Genomic DNA, 27,228 nt, shown 5'->3' with positions numbered 1-27,228 from the left:
ACTTTGAAACCAATGCTTTAGACAAGTCAGAACACAAACCCAAACTTTGGCTCAGATATGTTGACGACACCTTTGTAATTTGGCCACACGGGAAAGAAAAACTAGATAGCTTCCTCACACATCTCAACAGCCTACACCCCAAAATACAATTCACTATGGAAATAGAAGACAACAACCAACTCCCCTTTCTTGACGTCCTAATCTACAAAAAACCTGATGGCTCCCTAGGACACACTATCTACCGGAAAAAAACACACACCAACCGCTACTTACATGCACAATCACACCACCACCCTGCACAAATAAACTCCGTAGCCAAGACTCTCATCTCCAGAACCAAACGCCTGGCTGACAAAGACCACTTGACAACTGAGTTACAGAATCTCTCAAATGTGTTAATCGCCAATGGATACCAGAAAAACAGGGTTACGAAGCTAATCCAAAAAGAAACACCCCCCAAAAACCAAGACACAGAAGAAAACAATGGCATGGCCCTCCTTCCTTATATCAAGGGCACTACAGACAAAATCAGCAAAATCCTCCATAAACACAATATCAAAACAGCCTTCTGCACCAACCAAAAAATAGCCAATATCCTCAGAAACCCAAAAGACAAAATCCAGCTGGAAAACCAAGGGGTCTATGAAATACCCTGCAAAGTCTGCCCAGCCACGTACATTGGACAAACAAACAGACGAATAAATGCACGTATCGCAGAACACAAGAATGCCGTCAAAAAAGAAGAAAAAACTTCCTCTCTTTTCCAACACATGAAAGAAACAGGACACGAAATTAATTTTGCAGATTCCAAATTGCTCTTTAACATGGAACATCACCACAAGAGAATAATCATGGAAGCCATCGAGATAGAGAAACACCCTCACAACATGAACAAGCGTGACGACACGTCCCGCCTACCAGACATCTGGAAATTAGCCCTCCCCACAAAAACCGACACCAGAACCAGAGGCACACAGAACGCCGTCACCAATCAACCACACCAGACCCAAACCCAGACCCTCTCCACAGACATATTACAGACTCCATCCAGTAGCCAAACTATAGTGGCACCTCCGGATGCTGCACCCCCCTGCAATCCCTACACAGATCTGGCTGGCACAAGGCACAAAACCACAGCTCGCCCCTATACACGAAGCCAAGCCAGAGCACAACTAAATGCAGCACAGCCATCTTCTCAGAAAAACTCTTCACAAGCTCAAGAGGTCAAGACACGAAAGCTTTAGCAACTAATCTACACTTAATGACCCACCCAGTGATATTCAGAATATCACTCATGAAATCACCCAAGATATCCCTCAAGTAATTAAGGAACAAAAGAAGAAAAGGCACACTAATCTAGGAACTTCCTCTCTGCCCAGAACGTTGGAGGCTATACACCACACCCCTCAACAGTATTTATAGGAACTCAAACACCAGACTCTGCTCTGTTCCAGTAACAAGAAGCCGAAAGCACCAGCCTGAAGATGACGAGTGAGACCTCGTCGAAACGTCGCACAGACACCCCGACTCTTACACGGGAAGACACCCGAAGACACCAAAACCTGCATTCCTGTACCCGTGAAAATCTACGAAAGCAAATATATATATATATATATATATATATGCATAGGCACCTTTAATTCCCACCCCCCACCCTGTTTAACATGAGAGCAGACAGAATTTATAAAGACCGCTTTATCCCTTACATACCCATTAGGTCACTGTGGTTTGCTAGAGAGCTTCTCCTACAAGTTCCAAAGATATCAGTAGCCCTGATCAGGGCTTTCAGTGTGGCTGCACTTGTCCTGGAGAACAGCAGTCCTATTGAGATGTAACAGATGCCCACTGTCTACTCTTTCTGGAAGCAACTGAAGACATTTTTGTTCTGTGTGAGGGTGTTGGGAAGCTCCCACCAGAACAAAAATGTCTTCAGTTGCTTCCAGAAAGAGCAGACAGGACCCCAAAATGTAGGTCCACCACTGCTCATATTATCACCCTCCGAACCTCTTGTGGAGGGCACCAGGTCGAGAAACATATATGTAATTGGACTACAACTCCCAACATCCCAGCCTCTGCTACCATCATCTGAGGCCCTTCTTCATGTGCCTCCTCCACAAGAGGTTCGGAGGGTGATAATATGAGCAGTGGTGGACCTACATTTTGGGGGCCCTGAAGCTTCAAATTTCATGGAGCCTGTTCAGAACTGCAGTGAGGTCTGGGTCTCTACTGTTACCTTCAATGGAGTTGTTCCACACCTTTGCAGCATCTGTGCTACTGACTCTCAAACTAGACCCCAAAATTGTAATCAATGTGGACCAAACTTCCTCTGAGATTAGGGCCCCTGAAGCTTAAGCTTCATTAGTTTCATAGTAGATCTGCCCCTTAACACGAGAACGGGCCTTTTTCGTAGTGGCTCCCCATTTGTGTAATGCTCTCCCTGGGGAGGTTCGTCTGTGCCTTCCTTATACACTTTTAAGTGCAAGGCAAAGGTCTTTGGCTGATGACAGTCTTTGTCCTTTTAAAGGTGTTTGTAGGAGAGGGGGGCTATTGTTTTGTTTTGTTCTGGCCTTTATTATGTGCTTTGTGGTTTTATTCTGTATTTTTATGCTGTGCACCCCCCAATACCTTTGGATGAAGGGTGGTATACAAAATGAATAAATAAGTAAATGTCTCAAAAACATGTGAAGGGCAACATGCTGGGGAAAACAGAACTTCAGCTGAAACATTGTTAAAATAGGCCAAGACAGAAAAGGCATAGCGTGACCAATAATTCTACCAGGTTGATCTGATACTTGAGGTACACAGAATAGGTAGAATTATGACTGTTACTGGGCTACTGAAATGAACTCAAATTGTTTTGCCCTGAATAAATGCTCAAAGCAAAAATTAAATGGAGTTTGCATGATGAATAAAAATACTTGTGTTGATTACTTGGTTTCATAAGCTGTGCAGTTTTACCTATTTTGTGTTTTGAAAACAAGTCTAGTGAAAAACCAGGTGAAACTTTTGGAGTTTATCGTTTTGGATCACTCTTTCACACACTAATTGGATCCAATTATAGTATATATATTTTAACAGTGTTACACTGTTATCCTTTGGTAGATTTACGTAGACTATATATCCTTTTTCAAGCAAACAATAATAGTGTTATTGTCAGAGTGCTCTTTTGACTATGTGATTTCATTGTTCTTTATTGAAAGTTACTGAAAGTCATTATCCTTACCAAGCTGTGCCTATACATTTGTTAAGTGAACACTATTTTAGACCTGAAATGATTACTATTCTTCACATTTGCCATTGCTGAATATTCGTTTTTCAAAATGGCCCTAAATTATCTTTAAACCTTTTAAATGGTTGGCCACAGACCACTCTGGATCATGGCAGTATTCATAGGAATATCAGCTGCTAGACTGAAAAAAAGTACAAGTGTAATGCACATGCACACCCAGAAGAGATTTAGCAATTGCATTTTCTCCAGTCATTCCAGTTTGGTGACAGTAGATATTGGGCTGTATCTAAGTTAGAATAGACCCACTGAAATCAATGGACTGGACTAACTTAGGAGCAGTAATTTCAGTGTGGATGGTTACCCAACCCATTGTGTCTGTTCTACTTCTCCCTGCCATTAAAGAGTCAATATACTCCAAAATGATTTCAACAGCAGAAATGTTCAGATTTAGATTGTTCAGTAACTCATCATCTCTGTTACTACTTTTTGTGGATTTAAAGTTAAATAAACATTAACATCTGTAGAGAAAAATCCACACAATAGTTATTATTTATTTGTGAGTTCAGTCTGCTTAAATTTTACTTGAAACTGGTTTATTGCTTACATTTAACAATGATGGCTCTTTTAGCCTGGTAATTTCTCTGTGGTGGTCTATAGAGGGACACAGTCAACAAAACATCTGGCAAGTCTCTTATAAACAGGGGAGGTGAGCATAAGAAGAGTTTGGCAGTAGCAAAATGCCAGCAGTGGATAAATTAGATGGAAGAGACTCCTCTTCAGCATTGATTTTACAGATATAAACAAGTGACTGACATTTTGCATACAGAAGGGGCAAGAGTTACATAGGTCCATAGCATCAACTATCTGCAATCACACATTGATGCTTTTTGCTAGGCAACAGAAATAATTCCTTGAATTTTTACACGCCAATAAGTTAATCAGGGGACAGGGAGTGAAATAAATTCTTGGACCAGCATGTGAAAATTTGGTGGGTTTACTGCTGGAAATCACTCCACTTGTTTCCTAGTTTTGCTCTCATTTGGAATAAATATGGATCGAAAACTGGTAGTGTGAGGAAAATTTGACGTTGATGAAACTGAACTGGACTTTCAATCCAAGACCCAAAATGTAGAACTGCAGAGAATAAATACACTTTGGTGACAAAGCATACTTCAGAAAGCAAAACTTCCACTATTAAAACAGGTATTGGCAATACAGCACTGTTCGCACAAATTGCCCACTAAATGTCATAGGGGCATCTTTTTCACTGTTTTTAAAAAATGAAAATAAAAAACTTCAAAATGGCTAATAGTGAATCAACCTTGTGAAATCATAGTAATGCATGGGACAGGTCTATTTGCAGTCTGTGTTCATTCCATGCGTTCATTCATCAGTCAGTTTCCTCCTGTTTCTTCATTAGATTTTTTAAAATTCTACATGACAACTTTTATTTAAATGCATATTTTTTCATATTTCATCTCTGTGCATGATCTTCTAAAATGCACACCAACACACTTTGGTGCATATTTTTCAGCTGAAGACTGTACTGAAATTTTTAGAGATGTATGTTATATTATATTATATCCACGGTAGAGGAACATGAGGTGAGACAGGTTTTGAGGATGGCGAATCCGAGGAAGGCGGCTGGACCTGATGGCATCACTGGAAAGGTGTTGAAGGGCTGTGCGGATCAGCTGGTGAGGGTCTTTACTAAGATCTTCAATAAGTCCTTACACCAGTCTATTGTCCCACCCTGCCTGAAGTCGTCAACTATTGTCCCTCTGCCTAAAAAATCCACAATCAGTAGTTTGAATGACTATAGACCAGTTGCACTGACTCCAATCATCATGAAGTGTTTTGAGAAACTGGTGCGCCGTCACATTATCTCCTGTCTTCCATCAACTTTTGACAACTACCAGTTTGCATACAGAGCAAATAGATCCACAGAGGACGCCATCAATACCACTCTCCATGCTGCTCTGTCCCATCTGGAGCAGCCGGGGAGTTATGTGAGGCTGCTGTTTGTGGATTTTAGCTCTGCTTTCAACACTATCCTCCCCCATAGACTGGTGTCCAAGCTAGAGGCGATTGGACTCTCCAACTCCACCTGTCTCTGGGTTTTGGATTTTTTGTCAGAACGTTCCCAGAGGGTTAGAGTAGGGTCACACATGTCCACAGCCCTTAGCCTTAACACCGGCTCACCACAGGGTTGTGTGTTGAGTCCCCTGCTCTACACTATCTATACGTATGACTGTACAGCCATCGATTCCAGCAACAAAATCATCAAGTTTGCTGATGACACTATGGTGGTAGGGCTCATTTCAGGAGGGGATGAGTCCGCCTATCGGGACGAGGTGGAGCGGCTCTGTGTTTGGTGTGGAGAGAACAATCTGGCTCTTAATACGGCTAAGACCAAGGAATTGGTGGTGGATTACAGGAAAAAAAAGGCGGACATTCAGCCCTTGTATATCAACGGGGAACGGGTGGAGAGGGTGGCGGAATTCAGGTTTTTGGGAGTAGCTATCGATCAGGGCATGACTTGGAGCGCACATACCACTGCTCTGGTGAAGAAGGCCCAGCAGAGAATTTATTTCCTCAGACTTTTAAAGAAGAACAATCTGAGTGAGAGACTGCTGGTGTCCTTCTACCGAGGCTCCATAGAGAGCATTCTTACATACTGTATTTGTGCTTGGTTCTCCAGTTGTACAGCTAGGGAGAGGAAGGTGCTCCAGAAGGTCATAACCACAGCCCAAAGGATTATTGGTCATCCTCTCCCATCTTTGGAAGAACTGTACGGTTCCCGTTGTCTTAGGAAAGCAAATAACATCCTGCAGGATTCATCTCACCCGGGACACTGTCTGTTTGCACTACTGCCTTCTGGCAGAAGATATAGAAACATCAAGTCAAAGACAAATAGACTGAAAAACAGTTTCTATCCAAGAGCTGTGGCCCTTTTGAATGCTGTAACTCGTTAGTGTGACCTGGGAGTTTGATGGGTGTGGTGTGGGTGTGGCTGGAATGTGGTTTGTTTGTTTGGTTGTTGTTGTTGTCTTGCTTTTGTTGTTTTAAGGGATGGCATCCAATTTCGTTGCACTTTGTGCAATGTTGCACTTGTGTAATGACAATAAAGAATCTATCTATCTATCTATCTATATTAGTCCGGAAGGTGATGATCTGGTCAATTCACATCAGAATTCACAGAAGTCTAATTCTTCAAGCATCTCAATTTAATTGAGCTTCTCTCAGATTTTCTCCCACTTGAGATTCTTCCGACCTTGAACCTTACACTTCATCAGACTCCTGAAAATTCTGTATTAAATTCAGTGAAGTTGCTTTAAAGGCTCCAAAGAAGTTGGTTGGCAAATCAATCAATTCCCAAGGAGGGAAAAAATGCTAAGTTGGGAAAGACCCATAGAAGCAGCTGTTTATTTTGTTGAATTTATATCCTGCCCTTCCTCGCAAGGGAGTTCAGATACATTATCTGCAGCTTAATAATATCTCAGAAGCACACCTTGAATTAACCTGAAAGTTACCTGTGACCTTTTTCTGAAAATCAGAAAGAACATATTCGGTAATTTTTCTGAGCCAAGTTGAGGCAACTCAAGAAAATTATTTGGATGCGAGTAATTGAGCTAAAGGGACGCGGGTGGCGCTGTGGGCTAAAGCCTCAACGCCTAGGGCTTGCCGATCGAAAGGTCGGCGGTTCGAATCCCCGCGGCGGGGTGCGCTCCCGCTGCTCGGTCCCAGCGCCTGCCCACCTAGCAGTTCGAAAGCACCCCCGGGGGCAAGTAGATAAATAGGTACCGCTTACCAGCGGGAAGGTAAACGGCGTTCCGTGTGCGGCTCTGGCTCGCCAGAGCAGCGATGTCACGCTGGCCACGTGACCCGGAAGTGTCCCCGGACAGCGCTGGCCCCCGGCCAATAGATGTGAGATGGGCGCACAAACCCCACAGTCTGTCAAGACTGGCCCGTTCGGGCAGGGGTACCTTTACCTTTACCTTTAATTGAGCTAAAAAGTGGAGGAAGCTTATATTAAAAGAGGATGCTTGCTATGACCTAATTCATGGGTAGGTAATGGAGGTCTACCACCACTGGTTTTCAACTGGAGTTGTTCACATTGGGCTCCTGCAACCTCTCACATTTCCACTATATAATCATTACATAGAGGAAAAGGAAGTTGCTGGAGAAGCAGTGATATTTTTCAAAGGATAGGACAAGAATGGATCCAATGAAACCAAATAGATCCAAATTCCATGAAAGGAGTTTCTGACTAAACATTAGGAATAACGTTATGACTAAGAGCTGTTCAACAGTGAACCAGACTTCCTTGGAAGGTGATGGACTGTCCTTCATTGGAAGTTTTTCAACAGAGGTTGGATGGCCATCTGCCAGGAATTTTTTAGCTGTGATTCCTGAACTAGATGACCAACTCTCCGATTCTATTACTCCAGGACCATCATGTTGCATAGAACAAGTCAGAAATTATTCTCCAGATCCAGTTGCAATCAAGCTTGATTTTTTTCCCCAGGAACTTGAAATAAGAAATGTTAACTTTCTTTTGAGGTAGGCTTTAATGATTCCCCCCCAAAGTCCCCCCCCCCCAGTGTGGCTTGGGAGAGCTAAATCTGCTTCTCTAGCTAAAGTTCTCTGTCTGGTGAGAACTTTATCAGTGACTCTAATACATAGATTTTCATGATAGGAAACCATAACCCACCCAGCAGTAGATGTGGCTATGAAGTAAGTATTAACCCAGACTCCTCAAGCAGGGAATAGAAACTGAAGCTATTGCCTTCCCAGGAGCATTTGTCAATTTGCCTAAATTCTTTTGACACCCCCCCCCCAGTTTCTTTGAAGCAGAGAAGGCACAAGGAGTTGGGTGTAGGGATTGGGAATGGGGGCTTATTATCTTGGCTGTTTGCTTTCCTGCTTGCTGTTCAAATTTGTGGCCTGGCTTTTGAAAGAGAGGGTTTCCCAGTTCTGCAAACAAAGGGAAAGCTCTCGTTTTGTTCAGCATTCATGTTCAGCCCCTCATTCAAAGCTCAGCCCCTTATTCTGTTTTAGTAAATGATCTGGGTAGCATGTCATCTGTGAAAGTTACAACTGCAGCTTGGAATCAAACCAGCAAGACACAATTTCCTCAGATGTGTCATGAGAGGCATTGCTGCATCCACAGAGATCTGCCAGGTCTCACAGTTTTCTGACATATGACACACAGTTTCAGCAGGGCCAGTCACACTGCAAAATGTTTCATTTTCCCCCACGCCTCTATGGCTTCCTTTACCCTTTTGCCAGCTGCCAAGCTAGCCTGCATCTGACATCCAGCACAGACGAAGTGGGACAGGATTTCAGCTGTCAGCTCAGTGGTGCAAAAATGCCCAAGTGAAAGTGGAAGAACTTTTTTTAAAAAGGAAAGAAAAGTGAAGTTTAAACTCACTATTTTCCAGTGAAAGAAACCTTCCATGTTTGTTTGTTTGTTTGTTTGTTTGTTTGTTTGTTTAAAAAAAAGATACCACCAACCAATAGGAATTTGCATCCCAGGCCTCAATTCTATGAACTCTTCCCTGGCATCAAGTCCCAGTAAACTCAATAGGACTTGCTTCTTAGTAAACATGCATAGGTTATACTGTTTAACACTAGAATGCTCATACATATGTCTATTAAACAGCATTTTAAGAAAATTTATAGTGTTACTCAGCATACTCCAGGTATGGGGAGTTGTTGGCCCTCCAGATATTGCTGAACTATAACTCCCATCCTTCCTGGCCATTGACCATGCTTGCTGTGGGTGGTGGGATTTGTAGTTTGGAACATCTGGAGAGCCTTTTTTTATATATATAAAATCATAAAAAAATAGTCACTTTGCTTGCTTTCGCCTCATGTTAACCAGGGAAATGTCACAGCTGCTTCTTATTACTTTTTATTACTTTTTAAAAATAATAATAATAAAGACTGAGATAGGGAGTACTTGGAAATAGTGGCGCTTCAGACACATGTTCTGTGGGCTTCTGCCAAACATATACCACATTTTTCCATCTATAAGATGCCCCCATGTATAAGATGCCCCCTTTTTGGGGGGACAGATTTAAGAAAATGGACTTGGCACTATCCATATATAAGACACCCCCTAATTTGTGACATGATTTATTAGGGGGGAAACTTAGTCTTATACACAGAAAAATACAGTACTTTCAAGGTGTGCCAGGATATGTGTAGCACAATGGAAGACTTTCTTTATACTACAGTTGTTGTCACTCATCCTGATCTAATACTGGTAGCTTAGGCTACAATCTTACATATTTACCTGAGGAAAAAGTTGAACTGAATTCAGTGGGGCTTTCTCCTGAGTAAACATGTATAGCCTTGCATAGCTGTGCCCTATGACTGAAGAACTTAAGTGAAACACACTTTGCAGTTGGCCAGGAGACTGGGGCTACTAAAACATTGTAAGGGAAATAGCAATATGAACCCACTGAAAGGCCAGAGAAGGACCAGCTATTTGCTTTCCTCTTCCCTCCTCAGTGCCCTTTCCTTTTACATCATGGTGGCTTTTTTTTTTTTAAGCAAGCTGATGTGGAAATGTGGAGGGCTGAACTTGAGATTAGAAAAAAAAAGAGAAACTGAGAAAACTCAAAAGTGACAGATTTACCATTCCTTCTCTGCCTACCCTACCTTAGCCCACTACCCTGTCTCCAAAAGTGGTCAACCAGTCAACACTACACCATGACAAACAACTTGTGTGGAACACACACACAGTTAAATTACTCTTTTGACCAATATAAATAGGATCAGCCCTTCCTCTAAACAGTAAAGAAAGAAAACCCTGCCTCTTCCAATAAAGGTGGTTGGTAAATTAAAGAGGCAAGGAAGTGCAATTTATTTCTACAGTATAGAAAAACAAAACAAAAAACTTTCAGGGGAGTCAAAAAGTAAAAGTAAAATGAAAGATAGACAATGAAAGAATGAAAGAAAAGAAAACTATTGAAACCTGTGCAGACAAGTATGAATCAATTATTCTAAAAGAGAGAGAGAGAGAGGTAAAAGGAAGCTTAAACATATAAGGCACTTCTACATTGTATTAAAATAATGCTGAAATTATAGAGCTGTCATTTGCAGACCTGTCGAGGGTGCCTTTCTTATCACATTGCGATTTAGCATTTCTCTTGGAAGGTTTAGCAAATTTGACATTCCAGTCATTTTGGACAGAAAAGCCATATTATTCACCTGGGGCATCACCTTTCTTTTTACATTTGTGGTCTTATAAAATTATTCAAGAGCCCTCAGGAAAGGGGGGTGGGGGTGGAGAACTAATCCAGTAGCAAGCAACAGATATGCCAAAAATGTGTGAACACTACTCCCAAGAGATAAAGTTAGATAACATATGCATCTGAGGCACGAATGTAGCTATAAAGATTTCAGTAATTTGGCAACACTTGGCTTCAACTGACAAGGCAGTAGGCTAATATACCCTAACGACAGATAACGACATCTTTTCTGGGAGGGAACATTCAAGGTAGAGTCTGATGCTGCATATAATCTCTTCTATTTATACCTTCTCCCCCATCACATACTGATGAAACCCAGAGCCTGATCCATCTGAACTGGCCTCTACCCTGCTATCCTCAGGGCCAATCGTCATCAAATGCCCTTTAGGAAGGAACAGGAAAACGAGAACGCTCCACAAGGAAGATCCAAGAGTCTTCTTCAGCCAGACTGCCAGGTTAATCAGTGTATTTAGTAACCATAAAATAAAAATGGGAGGTTAGAATCTCAGGGATAGAGGAATGAGTCTCAGGGAAGGACATGAGACTCTTAATCTGAGGGTTGTGAGTTTGAGCCCCACATTGGGCAAAGGATTCCTGCTTTCCAGAGGGTTGCACTAGATGATCCTCAGGGTCCCTTCCAAGTCTACGATTCTACGTAACTGAAGAAGTTTATATATAGGAAAGAATACTGAGTGGCAGGCAAATAAGTCTTACTCAGAGTAGACCCACTGAAATGCATGAACATGACTAAGTTAGGCCAAATAATTTCAGTAGGCTTCCTCTGCGTAAAGCTTTGTTGAATACACTTTGCATGCAGCTTTTTTGGTTCATTATTCTCCCTGCAATAATTCCCAGTGCTGAAGAGACAAGTCTCTTTTCACTTTAAAAAGGAGCATGTCTTTTCAGCAGTGGAAAGGGAAAACATCAAATGAAGTCCTGTCTGCTAGGACAGCTCTCCGTCATGCAGGCTGTTCACTTCTTTGAATTTGAGGATTTATGCAAGATAAAATAAATCAAATCAAAAGAATGTTAATCATAATTAATTCCACCAAATTAATTCCACTTAATTCTACTGCATATGGGTTGTGAGTTTTAGCTGCCTCTCTCTATACTGTACTAGAAATCCTAAACTATGAATCCTTTGTCTGGCAAACTGCATGTTTCTAAAAAAGTAGAAAGTGTATTCATGTTATTTATTCATGAAAAATACTTATGTACCGCAGTTTCATTTTAAGAAAACCCCCAAAGTGGATACACAAACACACACACACACAACCCTAAATCACATAAAGTTTGCAGTCTGCCCCAATCTATGCATTCCTGGCAATTTCATCCAGACTGGAGACTAAGGTTATTTCCACACTATACAATTAAAGCACTCTTATACCACTTTAACTGTAGTACCCCCCATATATATATATATATATATATATATATATATATATGAATGAAGTTTGTTGAGACTGCTGGGAACTGTAGTTCTGTGTTAGTTTTCCTAACAATTATCAGAATGCTTAGCAAACTAAGATCCCAGGAGCCATGACAGTTAAAGTAGTATAAGACACATGCAGATAGAGTCACATTAGCACTGTCTGCTGAATGGCCAGAAGTCACAGCCAGACCCAGTGGAGAGCGCATGGCTGGCTACAGAAGGCACAATTCTGCTCTTCATGTAATGAGTGAACACAGAGACATAAAGGTGAGAGTAGGACTCGTGTGAAAAGGGAAAAGAATTCTGACAGTTAAGTTTCCCGTCCCATCTGTGCCTTGTCTTGCTCTGTGCTGAACTGCTGGATACTGATATGAGGCAGATTTCATTTCCTGGATTTTGAGGGAGCTGGGCGAAAAATGTAAACAGGATGTCTTGGACAAGGTACATAACAAAATGCATGTGCTTAGAGAGTACCTTGAGAATTTTAATCCCCCTTGGCGGAGGGGAGGAGAGGTTTCTTTTCCTTTCATGCTCTTGTGCAAGAGGGAATTTCAGGGTGCGTAGCTTTTCATAAACTTGTACAACAAGCCACACCTTCCCAAATTCTACAGGCGCAAGGGTGTGGTGCAAGTGCCTCTTGACATCCTAAGGGCTAAAGGGCATTGAAATACACTGATACTGTCGAATGAAATCAAAAGGCAGCCGTGAGTGAAGAACCAATTAACTGCCCTCATATCAAAGTAAGATCGTTGTGTTTTTTCCGCTGCAGTTGTTGTCTTGCAAATTGCAATGATGAGTAAGCCTTTGAAAAGAAAATCAAGGGTGCTGCAGTTACAAGGTGAAGGAATTTGGGGAAATGTTTGCTAGTGGCGGCTTGTGTGAGTATGAGTGTGCTTGCTCTATGCCATAAAGGTGACAATATCTTATTCAGCGTACAGACTGATAGTGATCCAATTCCATGCACGGCAACCTTTCCCTGGGAAGCCTGACTCGCTTTTACGTAGCGCTAGGTGAACTCTCATATTATCTAAGGCACCGTTGTATGAAGAAGTGGTGGTTTACAGCTAAAGGTGGCACTGTCAAAAGTTCTGAATAGCTCAGAGCTAATTGCTGACCCTAACAGGCCCAATTAACTGTTACAAGCACACTGCACGGCAGCCCATGGGACCAATCCTTTCTTATACACACAGATTGGAAGTCTCATTGCACCGGTACCTTGGTTACGAGCTCTGTAGTTGCCTCTCAACAAATCAAAAGGGTTCATTAGGAAGAATGACTGCCGCACTCGATCCAGACATGAACAGACATATACCTATACATGCTAATCACCAAAAAGAGCGAAAGGAGGTGATGGAAGATTTCATCTATAACATGCACCTTGATTCCCCACAATAGTAGAGTCTGAGGTAAAGTTTATGGCAAAGTCATTTCCTGAGCATTTTAATTTGATTCACTCATCCTAACCATTTAATGTCCTGGTGGCCACTCCTACTTTTGCTTGTAACAGAAGTGAATGCTGCGCCTGGCTTTTGAAAATGGGAATAGAGTGTCTTGTGGCCTTTGCGGCCTGCTTGTTTTTGATTGGCTCAGTCCCTCAGCTGGAAATGCAGCAATCCTGACACCTGTACAAAGAATAAGACACTGATAAGATGGAATGGGCCAGAGTTTTGTCTGGAGAGTGGAAGGTTGTTTAAAAGCTTATAAACTACAGTATGTGCCTTTACATGGCTCATGTGAAATATGGATCCGGAAACTTTTCATTAAGCTTGGGAAATCAGATAGCTGCTTTATGAAGTGCATAATAAACATACAAGCAAACTTCCATGACACTTTAGGAAGAATGCCAACAAGTTTTCCCAACATATTTTTAATCATTGTTCCTCACACCACATCATATTCACATCTACTTAATATTAATTATTAAAATTTAATATTTAGCATTTTAAAATGCTTCCCAAACCATGAAGTCTTGTGATAATGAAAACCAGTTCACTAAGTGTCAGCAGGACACCCTGAGGATGGCTTGGTTGATAAATGCCTAATCCCTTATTCTTGCATCATCAGCAATGGACATTAGATTGAAGGAAGTGCTCTTCTATTCCAAGGAGGCAAAAGTAGTAATGTAGACATGAAGGTCTTGGTTATCTCTCTTCTTAGGTGTTTTTAAACAGTCTGGCACTCGACAGCGACTCCTGGTGTGGTATCATTCCTTGCTAGTCTGGATGGGCCTGAACAAATAAGATAGACAGCTTTGTGTCTAGCCAAAGAAGGAGAAAAAAACCTGGCAAAAAGTAGGCTTTTGTTGGATTGATGCTGCTTCAGCCTTAGGACTTGAGCACTCATATTTGTATCTCCTCACAATATGTGACACTGAGACGGTGTTATAATCAGAGCCAAAATGTGACAACAGCATTATCTGGACTGGAAAGAGCTACCAACGTAATATAAATCACCTAGACATTAGGACAGCATTAAAGGTAAAGTAAAGGTACCCCTGCCCATACGGGCCAGTCTTGCCAGATTCTAGGGTTGTGCGCCCATCTCACTCAAGAGGCCGTGGGCCAGCGCTGTCCGAAGACACTTCCGGGTCACGTGGCCAGCGTGACATCGCTGCTCTGGCGAACCAGAGCCGCACACGGAAACGCCGTTTACCTTCCCGCTGGTAAGCGGTCCCTATTTATCTACTTGCACCCGGAGGTGCTTTCGAACTGCTAGGTTGGCAGGCGCTGGGACCGAACGACGGGAGCGCACCCCGCCGCAGGGATTCGAACCGCCGACCTTTCGATCGGCAAGCCCTAGGCACTGAGGCTTTTACCCACAGCGCCACCTGCGTCCCTAGGACAGCATTACATACCAGCAAAATAGAAGTTGTAACTGCAGTGTGTCTGGAAACAATGGTGCTGCAAAGCAATGCCCTTGATATGTAAGTGAAATGTTGGAATGAGGCTAGTACATAGCTTTGTGCCTCCGCATTATCACATTTTCCTAACACAGAATTCAGGTGGAATTATCTCAGCTCCAGTGGTCTTGTGTGTTATTGCAGCTATGTTTGTTGTGGGGACTGGGATGTAAAGGAGGACACACAGAATGCCTTCGATATTTAACTACATTAAAATAATGAAATAATAGAAAAATGTTCAATGCAATAAAACTGAAAATCAGTGGCAATGCTATTATTTTTAATAGGGCTTTAACAAATAATTACATGGTTTTGTTTTAAACCATCACTATTCCTCAAAACGTCTTACACCTGTCATAATGCACACTCAGACAGCAGCCAAATGCTAAAAGATGCTTTTAAGGAAAATACTGCACTATATATAAAATGCACGGACAAGCAGAATAGGTTTACACTGTGTTAGTGTAGATAAATGACATGTACAACATATCTAGCAGCCATTTAATTAGATTAATTAGATCAATATAATTAGCAGTGCTATGTTATGCTATCTAGACTTAGTCCTACAAAGCACATTGCTTAAAATGGTTTACAGCCCTAAAATACCATAACTGTGCATGCCGTATCAATGCTATCACGCATCAGTATAACCACTAACACACCATTAATAATGGAAGTTTATAGGACACTCAAGGGATGCATAAAACACTATCCTTGCAAGAGAAAATTTTGATAACATAGCCTGCAAAATCATTTCACCTGTCAAAAAGAGCTTACTTGTAATTTATACCAAACTGAAGGCTGGTTATGATTATATAGCAAATTAATTTAACAAACAGTTGAAGCAACAGACATAATGAGCAAAACAGAGTAAGTTAGCATGGCGGGTCAATGAATGAGTCTTCCGTTAAAGTTCTACACATGCCTCATTCCCAGAGTAAATCACAGTGGGGTCCTTTGCATGCTTCTTGCGCCTGAACATAGATTAGATCCACGATCCATGCAAAAAAATCCAGGTTTAGAAACCTGCATGCTCATTGGTTGAAAACAGAAGTTGGAGACTGCAGCTGGAACAGTAGTCAAACAAATAATAAAAACAAAAACATACCAAAGTCATTTATTACCAGCCAGAAGGTTGTACCAAATAATGCATCTCTTACACCTGGAGCCAGGGATGCTCCTAAGGCATGCTTATATTGTGGCCCATGAGATGTTCAATGATCCCACCATTTTTGCAGTTCTAGACAAGGAGTGGGGTGGGGAATTGAGCCTCTGTTGGGAACCAAATACAGATGGTCACACAAACTGTATGCCAGGGGCCGGGAACCTTTTTATTTTCATTTTTTAAAGTATAATAAGCATAAAATGGCCAGGCCCCATTATGTCCAATATTTCTGCGGCATAATTCTGTAGGTATTAAGACATATATATTTTTATACAATGATGTGCATTGTTGTATGTATGCACTGCTTACTTTAGGAAATCTGGAGTATATACCATATTTTTCGCTCCATAAGACACACTTTTTTCTCCTAAAAAGTAAGGGGAAATGTCTGTGTGTCTTATGGAGCAAATGCGTGGTCCCTGGATTTGAATTGCCCAGGGGCAAAAAGTAGATCACCCTTTTTTTTTTAAGAAAGATGAAAGGGGGTGTTGAAACAAAGCCACTGAGCAGCTGATCAGTAAGTGACTGGGAGGGGAGATAAGGGACTCTAGCGATAAAGGAGGCTGCCTGGGAGGGGGGAGGTAAAGACAGTGAACTTGCAAGGAGAGGAGACAGAAAGACTAAAGCAATGAGGAGAGAAATTAGAAGAAAAGGAGGAGCAAAAAACTGCTGCAGCTAAGGAAAAGACACTAAGGCAAACAAGAGGGAAGGGGGTATTGAAACAAAGCCGCTTTGCAGCTGATCGGCAGGGGATCGGGAGGGAGATAAGGGACTCTAGAGATAAAGGAGGCTGCCTGGGAGGGGGGAGGTAAACACACATGGATCCTCAGGATTTTTGCATTGGGTCACCCCAAATTCACCATCAGATCACATAGCATATCTATGGCTACAACCTGCACCCAAAACTCACACGCACCTACTGTTTCGTGGTGCCACAATGGCGCAAAAACATGGTTACAAAGCATGGGTCCTCAGGATTTTTGCATTGGGGTACCCCAAACTCACTGCCAAATCACATATCATGTCCATGGCCACAGCATGAACCACAAAAATCATACATCCACTATTTCATTTAGATTTTTTCCCCTTGTTTTCCTCTTCTAAAAACTAGGTGCGTCTTATGATCAGGTGCGTCTTATGGTGCGAAAGATACGGTGTGTGTGTGTGTGTGTGTGTGTGTATGCATAATAATGTGTATAATGTGTCATAATTGTTCTGTTAGTAGAACCTGGGGTGGGGGGGGGCCTTGCTTTTTGTCAAGATTAAGGAGGCAGAAATTAGAGAAAATCCATTCAGAGACACTTGGCATTAAGACTTTTGAAAAATCCCCTTAGCTCCAAGGGAAGTAGAACCACAGGAAAGGCTTGATGAATGAGGCATTGGATGGTTCCCTCTTTGCTGCAGGACCTTTGCATTTGTTTCCCTCCTAAATAGACTTCTATAAGTAGTATCTTCCTTTAACTACATAGAGCACCAGGAACTCATCCCTTTGGTCTGTCACTGGAGCATTCATTTCCCACCGCACAAGAGTTCAGTTCCAATTTCCCAAACGTTGTGTGAGATTGGCCTTGCCTCACCCAGAAGCAGTTTTTTCTCTTTTTGTTAGCATGACCTTCCATGAGAACATCATTCAAGTGGAAAACTTAAACTATTAACCATTACTTAAGGTTTGTGACTCAGTGACACAGAACTTCAGCACAGTATACTGAATATGGAATTCAGCCGCATAGAAAACATAGTGACCACATTGCCAGAGCCACCTGCCCTCGCCATTTCTGGTGTGGGATTTGGTTATTCCTCAAAGAAATCTGAAACTCTGCTTGTACAAAATAAATCTTAAAATTATATCTGTGAAAATAATATTTTAAATGATAAAGGCACAGTCCAGTCCAGTGAATAGTTCTTCAGGGTCGTCATTTCAATGGGATCTCCAGTTCACTCATATGAAAGGCTGCACTGATTCACTGTGCAAATTGATACAAACAAATCCTCTCGAGGCATTATGAAGAGGCCAGCGTCAACACACAAGAAGGGAGCAGGTACGACTGCACTAGCTCCACCCCCTCCATCACCATTTCCAGCACCTTCCACCTAATGATTTACCGAATTTCTGAAATATGCAGGGAGTTTCCACAAATACAAAAAGCTCCCTGCTACAGAAAGACATCTTCCATGTGGCAGAAATGAAGAAGGCTAGAGCTACACACATACTATATCCAAATTAACTTCTGCATTCAGTCACCAATCAGTTTTGATAAGTAGAAGGGTGAATTTTGTGTTGTTTACCTATTAACTGACAAAATTCCTGGAGATTCCTTGGTGGTGGGGAAATTCCTGTTGGAAGTAGAAAAGACCAAGAAACAGATGCTGAAATGATGTTGATCATGGCTCATTTTCTTCCATCCTGAAAACTGCCCTTGTGGGGGTTATTATGGGTTGCTTTGGTAATTTTGATTTGCCGTGTTTCTATACTCTGTTCTTTTGTACCTGAATTTCTACTGTTTCCATTTTTGTCCATTGGCCACAATACCAAACAAGCTGGCTGACCGATTACATGAAGGAAACTGAGGTCTTTATTTGTCTATCTCACTTATACCCACCGTGTGTGTGTGTGTGTGTGTGTGTGTTTGGTGGTTACTAGTCTGAAAGCTTGTTCAAATTATAATTCATATATGGATTTTGACCCTTATTAACTTGAGCATGATTCACCACAGTTCTTACAGCCAATTTGGTATGTACTGTATATTGAAACCAGTCTCATCCCCAGGGCTGTGTATTTTTGACTTAGCTCATGGATAGTTCCTATGTATTATCTTTGTTTCAACAAAGCAATCATTTGTAAATTAACAGCAAGGAAATCTGGATTATCAGTTTGAAATCGAAGGCTTTTGGTTTTGTGTCATGTACTGACTACAAATAAGTCCTTGAAGTCTTCACATACCAGAGAATAAAATTGGCTTAGTTTTTTTATACATAGTATCAGAAACTACGTGAATGTTTTGTCTAAAAACATATAATTGATATGTAGGGAGTTTGCTCATATAGCAATATGGAAAAATGCACTGCACTACAACATTAAAAGCATTACAAAAGAGCAGAACGTATTTTTATTAGAAAAGTAGAAAGCCATATTATATATCAAGTCACACCATTATCCACCTCGCCCTCTGCTGTCTGACTTACAGTGACTCTCCAGAGGTTCATGCAGGTTTTGATCCCTGTACTATCTGGAGATGTGGGGACCCAACCTGAAACATTTTGTACAAAATGTGTCTTCTCCCACTGTCCTACAGCTCTTGCCCAAAATTTCGAGGGCAATTGAACCAAGCAGATGTCTCCTTTGCACCCACCCCCATTTCTGCCCATTGCATTTGTGTTCATGAGGAAGAGGACTGCTTGTACAGCCTGTGGTGTATTCACCTCTTTCTTGAGAAGCTGCCTGCACTGAAAAGGGCCTGTAGCAAGGGCATGTATTAAGCTATTTCACTCAGTTCTTGCATCCAACCTTATGCTCCACAACAACTCCTCTGTGGAGGAAAGCACTGGGCTATTCATCTAACTTTTATCAGTGTTTATATTGCTGGGAAAATATTTGCTATTTCACTGGGCAGAATATTAATGGAACAGAAAACAAATAAACTAGAGGTTTAAGGTTGGGATTTGATCAAAGTGTTGAACTAAAGAAAAACCTCATTGGTAGGCAGTTGAGGACAAAGGGGAAGGTTTTGCCCTGGCATGAAAAAAAAGGTACATTATTTCTTTATTTAGACAAGACTGAAGTATCGGAATTTCAGTGCCCTCATCTGGTTACAGCAAAAGAAGAATGTTGACTTCTCCTAAATGGTTCTTGTTTTAATAAAGAAATCTACATTTTTGAAAATAAAACCTTGGGCTAGATCCAGACTAAGCATGGCTAACCCCACTTACCTGGAAATAAGCCCCATTGCATTCAATAGGATTTACTTCTTATAAGCCATTGTTAGACTTGCACTGTTAGCTGTATTTAGTTCCCATTGAAATCAGTAGAACTATTCCAACTGATTCCATTGGGACCCAAGTGCACAAATTCAGCTCCTTTTTCCTTCATTTGTTGCATTGCTTTACACATTTATAGGCTCTGCAACTTTGTAGCATTCACATGCAATAGGATCTCTCCTTGGTTCTCATCCATTAAATGCACTAGGTGTGGGATCATACTGAACTTCATTTAATATGCTTTGTGAAGTAGGAGACATGAATGCCAGTATGATTTATAACACAAAAATAAATGAAAATTTAGCACTCTGTCATTTTGTAGGTTAGACTTGAGCCTTTTCTGAAGGCGCCACTCATGATTTGATCAGAGTTGTGATTATAGTATGAGAAGTCTCATAGCATTGGACAGAAGCTCAGCAGCAAGATGAGCAGCTTATGAGAATATCAATGTGTTCCTGTCTGATTGAAAGTGTTAAAATCTATCATCACGTTAACAAATTAAGGTAAGAGTATGCTATAATAATGTAGTGTGATTATATTGTGAGGAGAGCATTCAGGAAATATTTGAGCCCCCACTTTAATTCTTGAAATACTGTGGAATTGGATTCACTAAATATGAGGACCAGGGTGGACTGCTGAACCAGGGATGGGGAAGCTGCAACTCTTTATATGTTGTTGGATTCCCATCAGCCCGAGTCAGCATGGCCAGTGACCAGGAGTGATGGGTCTTCTTGTCCAACAATCTCTGAAGGCACCCAAGTTCCCCATCCCTTGGTTAGAGCATTGGTGTTGGGCTGACAAGACACAAATGCATCCTGAGACATGGAGCTCCCTGGGTGAAATGCTCATTTCCTTTCTCCCCTACCCTACAGATTGTTGTGAGAATAAAATAAGAGGGCAGAGGGAGGTGATGCTTGAGACATTGAACTACAGCAGAATAAATATCTAAGGTATATTTTTTAAAAGGCTTTCTGTATACCTAGAATGCTAAGCTATAGAACAAGCAAGGTGAGGGGGTGTTTGAAAGTCAACACTCTCTGCTCATCTGAGGTTGTGAGTAACTGGGTGGATATAAATAAAGACTGTGTGGAAAGTGAAGATTAGAACAAACAAATTGGCCATCCTACTGCTACAGATGTCAGAATTCTGTTTAAATGACTTTCAAATATAACTTTTCCAACTTCTGAAGGTACTTTTTCCCTTTGAAAAAAATCAATGCAGATATTTTGACCAAGGTAGAATTTATCTGAAGTCAACTCGGTGAAGCTTTCCTGGAGACAGAACATGCAGCAGAACTGTAACATTTCAGTTCAGCCATATTTGTTGTCTTCTCAAATTATCACATAGTCTTACGCTATGGCTGTGAATGGACAGACTTTTAAGTGACATAGTATATGTATCGACCTGCAAATCCATTACCTAGCAATATTGCCCCTTTTATTTCACTTTGCAGATTTTTGAACAGCTGCACTGGAGTATGGAAAGAGTTGGTTTTTACTTCATTGTTTGTCTAATCTAGAAAAGATTTGCTTAAAAGCATACTGCAATTTTAAGAAATGATGGTATACAGGTCATGACCCAAGTGTTCATCAGTGGCTGGGACACTGAGTCAGATGCAACAATGTCACCAGACAAGGATCCACAGCAAGTTCCTGGCTTGGATCCTGAGGTAAGTGAGCAGGGGACTGGAAGCAGGAACCCACTAAACCAGATCCTCCAGATCCAATACCCTCACAGGCATTTTCCATGAGCCCAGGAACCAAGTGCCTCCAATATGACCTCATCAGTCCAATGTTGTAGGAAGCATGCCATACAAAAGGCCTTCGAAGTCCCCATCTTCCAGCCAGATCAGGGTTGGCTACCGGAGAGACACTAGTTCTCCAAAATAGGTGGAGTGGAAGGAGATGCTCACAAGGCCTCAGTTCACTTTCAGCCTATGTTGTAGCATGTTGCTCAAGAGGATCTCTTTTATGGTGTTGCACTGCAAAACAACTTGCCTGGCTGACTTCTTCTGTGGGCTCCTCCTCAGGAGAAGAAGATGACAATACAATACAGTGGTACCTCGGGTTGCATACGCTTCAAGTTACATACGCTTCAGGTTACAGGCTCCTCTAACCCAGAAATATTGCTTCAGGTTAAGAACTTTGCTTCAGGATGAGAACAGAAATCATGCTCCGGCGGCGTAGCGGCACCAGGAGGCCCCATTAGCTAAAGTGGTGCTTCAGGTTAAGAACAGTTTCAGGTTAAGTACGGACCTCCGGAACGAATTAAGTGCTTAACCCGAGGTACTACTGTAATTTATATTGGAAGTAAATACATATTTCTGTGTTGATATTTTTTTAAACCTTCAGCAATTTGGATAAAGCAATGGCTTGACCTATACCATAAGCTATGCTTACTACTTTATGTATCACATCATGTTTGGTGGTATCATCAGTCACTGCGGAAGAATATATACCCACCCAACTTTTCTAAGTGAAGGAGAATGCTGTCAAACACTGGAAGATCTAAATTAGATCCAACAGAATCCTGATGTAGCAGCCTGCATGGTAGCTAAAGGGAATCTGAATTGGCCAAAGCTGAGTTGTCTCCAGTCCACATGGAGTTAATGCCTCAGCATTGAGATAAAAAAGGTAAAGGTAAAGGACCCTGGACGGTTAAGTACAGTCAAAGGTGACTATGGGGTGCAGCACTCAACTCACTTTTCAGGCCGAGGGAGCCGGCGTTTGTCCACAGACAGCTTTCCGGGTGATGTGGTCAGCATGACAAAACCGCTACTGGTGCAACGGAACACCATGATGGAAGCTAAAGCGCACAGAAACGGCATTTACCTTCCTGTTGCAGCAATACCCATTTACACTGGGTATATATCTACTTGCACTGGCGTGCTTTTGAACTGCTAGGCTGGCAGAAGCTGGGACAGAGCAATGGGAGCTCTCCCTGTTGCACGGATTCGAATCGTCAACCTTCTGATTGGCAAGCTGAAGAGGCTCAGTGGTTTAGACCACAGCGCCACCCACACCCTATCTCAGCAATAACACAACAGTTGCCTCTCACTGACACAGTGGTTGTTATGCCTGATCCTTCATTCCTATTTGCCCTTTTAGGAGCTTCACCAGTCTGCAACGTATTTCAGATTTGCAGCTCTTTAAAGTGGCAAAAGCAACAGTCTTCTTCCAAGTTATGTGATATTTAAATTCTGCACTATAGATTATTTTGATTTAGTTTTCAAGGATAGTGCATTAAATCACTCTAATCAGCCATTTCTATTCTTACATCAATATGAGGTCATTAGGTGTAAGACTACATCTTTCTTTGCTTGTGCTATTATTTCACATTGCAGGTGTCAGAAGTGACTTTGATGGCTTTTCATTGTCAAAAATGTGAAACAGTGGCAACAAAGGAATAAATATGGACTCAGCAGAGAAATCTAAGAGTGATCATCCTGGTTGTGACACAGATATCCTATATGCCCAGAGGAAAAATCCATATAAACTGATAGAAATGTTGGCTGCATTGATTTCAAGGAAACTTAATTTTTATGCGACATCTGAATGCCCCATCTGCTAAAAGACTAAAAGAAACCCACACAGTTAAGAGAGATATAAACTCTGGCCAAAACTCCAAGCTCTCTAGACATTTAATAGACCAGTGATTTTATTATTCATGGTGGCTATATGGAATCCCACTTTCAGAGCCAATATGCTACTAAATACTAGTCCTCAGAAAGAAACATCAGAGGAAACCTGTTGTCTCCACACCCTCCTTCCAGGAGGCAACTGATTGGCCACTCTAGGAAGCAGGTGCTGGACTTTGTGGTGGGGGGAAGGGCAGGGTAAAATTTTAATTAATAAATAATAGATGGACCTTTGGTAGGGTGACCACTTATGTATTATCAAAAAAAGAAGAAGCAAATATTATCAAGAACAGAAGGGAAAGGACATAGATCTGCACATCATTTGCATGTGCTGATTTATGTGCATAGATGCAAAAACCGAAATAGAGTGGTACCTTGGGTTAAGTACTTAATTCATTCCGGAGGTCTGTTCTTAACCTGAAACTGTTTTTAACCTGAAGCACCACTTTAGCTAATGGGGCCTCCTGCTGCCACTGCGCCGCCGGAGCATGATTTCTGTTCTCATCCTGAAGCAAAGTTCTTAACCCAAGGTACTATTTCTGGGTTAGAGGAGTCTGTAACCTGAAGCGTCTGTAACCCGAGGTACCACTGTATATCTCGCCATAATTGGGAAGAGTATGGTAAAGTGACCTGTGAACCTGCTCAGTCTGCTGTCCATGGTCCAGTTCTTAAAATGTGCCCTAGTTAGCCTCCCTAAGTCAAGGAGAAATCCCCCTAAGGTTAACTGAACACAACATAGATAGTATCCCTTAGGTGTTGGAAGGTCAAAGTCAATGCTGAATGCCTAAATCATTGGTGGGTTAATATCTCTGTGGCCCATGCTTGCCCAGTTGCAAGATGCTAACCCCTGTTATGCTTCAATAGGCATTTCAGATCTCTCTTATCTCAATTTGTCTATGATTATTGCACATTTGATTGTCAGCCATACAGAGACATCTCTGAAATCCTGTTTGACTCCGAAGCCCATGAGTACCAAATGTGCAAAGGGGCCAGTGGGAAGTTGCAGGGAGTGCCCACTTCTTAATGGTGGTCACATACTGTTTGGCCAAGGTTCTCATCCCCATCTTGTTAACCCAATGTATGCGGGCGTGGCCCCTTCAAACTGATGCTATTCACATGTCAACTGGGGATGCGACAAGCCCGTGTGGTGGCACTGGGGTCAAGATGAGCCCTGTATGCTGAATAGGCCTTAAATGATGGTCTGTTTGTGTGGAGCACCTCCCCATGGAGTTCCAGCATGCATGTTTTTCTTTTCAGCAGGAACGATTTATGGATCCATGTGAAGAGTCTCATACAAAGAGTCTGCCACATGGAGTGACGTCTTCCCAATGGTTTAGTTTTCATGTCACTACTGCCATGCATTTATAGAGGTGCATATGTCATGTGTGAGTGGCCCTACGAACAGTGTAGAATTGGTACTTCTATAAATAGGTTTTAAAATAATTATATCTCCTGGGAATTCCACCATTCAAGAATGGTGCATGTCCTACTTGGCCCCAAAATGTCATTAATAGCATATGTGTGTGATTGGGAAAAACAAAAAATCATTCTCAAGTACAATTTACGCATGTATCTATATACCCATGTGGGCAATTGTTATTGTTTCTAGCAAACAATTATAAATGATTTTACAGAGGAAATTGGTGTTTTTTATGTAACAATGATGGACTATTCTGTGTTGTCTATTTATATAAATTAGGTTAGTGTTCACTTTTACTTGGGAGTTGTTTGGCGTTTGGGGGTGACTTTTGTGCCATTTCCAAGAAGGGGATGTGAAATGTGAGTGAGATTTTCAAAGCAGCAATTTCTTTCTTGCACCCTCAAAAAAGAGGGGGGAGAGAGAAAAAGAAAGCTTAATTATCTATATTCAAATAACAAGGAACAAAGTATAACGTTAGGAGTGACTTTTGCACAGATTTTTGGCTACATCAGGGAACTTTTTTCTAATCTATTGTCTCTCTATTGTGGGTGCTTTATAACACTTGACACCTTTTCAGTTCTTTAAAAGCACCTGTAAATGTTTAGTGAATTGCTTCATTTTGTTAGGAAATTGCAGTAGATCATCCTGACTTTTAAAGTGGGGTTTTGGGTTTTTTTGTCTTGCATGCCTTGTGTGCCCTTATGACTGGCTTCATGCAGCCAGGGGTTTCTGTGGGTTAATAAACGGCCTAACTGCTGTGCATTCTTTAGAATCCATATGAAGCTACCTTTTTTTGGTTGCTGTTTATGGAACTTGGTGGTGATATAGTTGCTCTAGTGAGCCTCCTTGGGCTCAGGTACTCTGGGGATCTGCACGTGGTGCTTTATTTATACTTATATTCCGCACCTCCTACTTTCAGCCCCATGAATGGCTGCATATCCGCAAGTATTTCCTCACACAGAGTGTGAGCTCCTGTTTGTCTATCAGAGCTCTTGTCTGGGTTAACTGACCAGTCCGTCATCCAGTGTAGAGTAACACACAGGCCACTGAAGTTCTTCCATCACTGGCTATGGAAAAAGAAAGACCTGTGTGTACTTTGAGGGCTTTGCCATACCACAGCCCACAAAGGGAGCCCCACGGGGTCTCCTGGATTGTGATCATGAGGCTCAATATTACTTCACTCATGATGTGTGAGCAAGTCCTCCTTGACAAACAAACATGTGGCTAAAATTAGAAATGTGCTGTAGCATAATTCACTGGAAAATATGTCTTAAGATTCAACCACCTTGTCTGAACAACATGGAACTGCCTTCTGTGGTCTGCTCCTTGGAATATATACTGAAAATAAGAAACATCCATGCTTTTTGTGACATGGCAAAGATTCCTAGCCTCAGTTATCTATAATGTGGAAAGCAGTTCAGTGATTAATCAAGGAGGACAACTGAAATTACCATTATTACCCCTATGTGGCAACTTCCTAAACAGGGCTTTGCAAGGCTGCAGCTCTTCTCATCTATATGTATCTCATAGACGTAACCTGGAGTACTGCACTGAATTTACAATATGAGCTCTTATCTGAATATTTTATCCTGGAAATCATTGTTTTTCGGTTCATTCAAACACTTGTAATAGCTTCCATTTTAAGGATACTTATTCATATACCTTTCAGTGCTTGCCAACATAAGAATCTAATGGGCATGCATTGCAGCTGGGCAATCATTCGATTGCTTCAGCACTTGCACAAATCTCCATTCAATGCATTAATGAAATGAGTGGAAAAAAATGTACTCATTCACCACATGCTGAATGGCCAACTCGGCAAACAGCAAAGCAATCAAGAACAGCATTGTCACATGACCAGCTGCACTGTGTGTCCATTGGGTCCTCTCATGTTGGCTGAATTTACCTTTATGAGAATTCCTTAGCTTTGTTTTTGTGGGGAAATAGCAATGCAGAATTCTAATGACAGCTGTTGTGTGTGGCAAAACAGGCTTGCCAAGGCAGCTGTTACATGAGCGCTTTCCTAAAAAAAATCACAATATCACATAGAGTAAGCAACAATCATTCATGAAATAATGTAAGAAATGCTTTAAAGCTGGGATGGCAGTGAGGGAAGAGAGAGATACAGATATATTTGAAGTAGTCGAGTTCGTGTAAAAATTTTTTTGAAAAAAATTGGTGACCACACAGGATTTTTAAAAATCCAAAA

General features: G+C 41.6%; 1 long non-coding RNA gene across 1 annotated transcript in view; it reads right to left on the bottom strand.

The window, feature by feature from the left end:
• Positions 1-15,319: 15,319 nt before the first annotated feature.
• Positions 15,320-27,228, bottom strand: part of LOC309539187 — a 64,208-nt gene continuing 52,299 nt past the window's right edge. Inside the window, exon 3 of the long non-coding RNA XR_014222755.1 lies at positions 15,320-15,889. This is a non-coding gene — a long non-coding RNA (uncharacterized lncRNA). The remainder of the gene's footprint in view (positions 15,890-27,228) is intronic.

Source organism: Podarcis vaucheri (assembly GCF_965113315.1).
Source record: "Podarcis vaucheri genome assembly, chromosome: 8".
Taxonomy (NCBI): domain Eukaryota; kingdom Metazoa; phylum Chordata; class Lepidosauria; order Squamata; family Lacertidae; genus Podarcis; species Podarcis vaucheri.
The sequence above is the reverse complement of the archived record's forward strand: the minus strand, read 5'-3'. Positions and strand labels throughout refer to the sequence as shown.